We start from the raw sequence: 2525 nt of genomic DNA on the forward strand, positions 1-2525 counted from the left end.
TTGTACAGTCATCACCACAGCCAGTGTTAGAACACTTTCTTCATTCTTGTAGTTATCGTTATTGACTCCCCTTTTCCCCCCAACCTCCCCTGCTATACCCCCAAGGCAAATTAATCCAGTTACTGTCGTCATTGCTTTACCTATGCTGGCTTTCGTATACAGAAAAACATTAAAAAACAAAACAAGCCAAAAACTAACAATGCTAGCAAAGTAAAACAGGTAAAAACCTTACATTGAAAAGCAGAAAATATTAAAAACTAGAACAAGTTTTAAATGAGTCAGAAGGGAGATCAAATGATGAGTAGCTAAATTTTAACCTAATTGTATCTGCAAGAATCCAATTTCCAATAAAATGCATGATAGCAAGGCTGTTCCCATTCCTGATCTGTTGTCAGAGAGGATTCACCAGAGGCTTAATCCACATCTATTACCCCTTCACTTAAAAAAAAAAATCAAATAACTTAAAAATTGGTCAAAAGGGAGACCAAGTGATAAGATATTAACATTTTAACCTATGTCTGCCATAATCGACTTTGCAATGCTCTCTGTCTGTTTACAGGGCTATTCACATCCCTCAACTATGATCAGAGGGAATTCACCAGAGGCTCAATCCAGGTGTGGACCCTACTAATGGATTTTGGGCTTCCACTGTCATCCACAGCTTTCTGCAAACCGGGTGTCACAATTTAAACTGATACCATTCCCTCCTTCAGATTCGGAGTTTATTATTTACAATCCTTTGATCACACAGCTAGTTTGCTTCCTTCATGTGAACTTAGTTGATGCCTCAACATTGATCTTGAATGGCTGAATACATTCCTCATAATGTTACCATTCACTTTATAGCCTTATCTGTTGTTGGGTTACCAGGTGATCCCTCGGGGAGGATTCAGTTCCAGGCTTGAAGGGTATCTAAACTTACAGTCTCAGGTGTTCCACCAGACTCTGGCAGACCACTAAGTCAGGTCTTTTCATGGTTTTGAATTCTGCTTTACATCCTGCCCCTATTCCCCTTCTGTCCAGGATCTTCTGTGGTCCTGAACAGAGACGTTGGTAGTGGCAGCTGGGCACCATCTCGTTCTTCTGGTCTCAGGGTAGTGGAGGTAGTGTTCCACATGGTCCATTGATCCTAATTAGCCTAATTGCATCCTTGAGACTTGGATTTCCTTCTCGTTTCTTTCCTTGGGAAAGGGAGAGATCAATAGTTGTGTTACTCGATGGCTGCTTTCTCGCTTTTAAGATTCCAGTCACGACTCACCCCAGGAGGGTATAGAACGTTGTCGTTGTGAACTGTTATGTCAACTGCTGCCCTCTAAGGCTGTGATCCTAAGCCCCCAAGCCCAGTGCCTCATCCCACAAACTGCTTGGTTATGGCTTTGCCTCTATATATACTTTATAGCACAAATGCATGCAGAAACCTTGCAAAAGTGTATGTAGAAACATCCTCTGCCAAACGTTGATATGTCAGGGAGGCAGTGATTTTTTTCTTTATTGGCCATGACTTTTAATAGCTTGACATCACAACTCTCCTTTAAATACGAGTCGGTGGTGTGGTTGAATGGTTTAGAGTGAAGTTGCATGACGTTTTCATTTGGGAAAATTGTTCTGTGTTTAGCATTATTCTGTGGCTCCTATCCATCAAGATATGTTTGTAACTTAGACACTAAGTGGTTTCTGAGACTGAAGCATGATCTATTGGGCCCAACTTATTGGGTCATTTACTTTTCTGAGTATTCCCGTTTTGCTTTCTTACATAGACTGCACGCCTCTTGATGACAAGGACGATGGCGTTCATGTCCCCCAGTGGCGTCCCCACAGATGACGAGTCAGTAGCAATAATGATGGAAGCCATTGCTTTCTCCCTCTTCTGCCCTCTTGTCACTCAGTCTTGTTGTCCTCAGAGTACAGGGCCACTGCCACGCACCCAGCCAGTCTAGCGGCAAGTTTAGTGAATCTGAATTCTTGGTTTCCTCCTGTTGTGTTTTCTTCAGTGAATTCCCTTGTCTCATTTCTCAGATCTCAGAGGTGTTTGTGACCCCGTGTGAAAGGAATGCCGTGTTCCTTAATCCCATCTTTCCTGAGGAATGAAGCTGCTCTTCCCCGTGTTTCCCCCCGTACCTCAGGGCTTGCTGCACTGGTGTGCTTTCTCAGCCCAGCAGGTCTCGTAGAGAAGAAAAGTCATTGTTTATGGATTATTTAAACTTAAATTTAAATCCTGCCATCCTTGGGGTGGTAGGTAGAGATAAACACAGCTGGATTGGATGCCGTCATTCAGCTGCAGTAAGAATAATTACAACCTTTCTCATGAATTGAGCACCTCTTCTGTCCCAGGAAGTGGGCACTGTCACCCCTGTGAGCATGAAGACAATCAGGGGCTGCCTGCAGATACCTACACCGGATCCTGGGTTAGGGGTTTGGTACAAGAGATTTTATTGTTGGACGGGGCTAAGTAATATTTTTTCTGAAAAGGCCAAAAAAGTCTGGGAACCTGTGATCTTGCTGGTGTGCGTGTGCGTGTGCGTGTG

The sequence above is a fragment of the Echinops telfairi genome, unplaced genomic scaffold (genome assembly GCF_000313985.2).
Source record: "Echinops telfairi isolate 266 unplaced genomic scaffold, ASM31398v2 ScPeMD7_7468;HRSCAF=8506_0, whole genome shotgun sequence".
Lineage (NCBI taxonomy): Eukaryota > Metazoa > Chordata > Mammalia > Afrosoricida > Tenrecidae > Echinops > Echinops telfairi.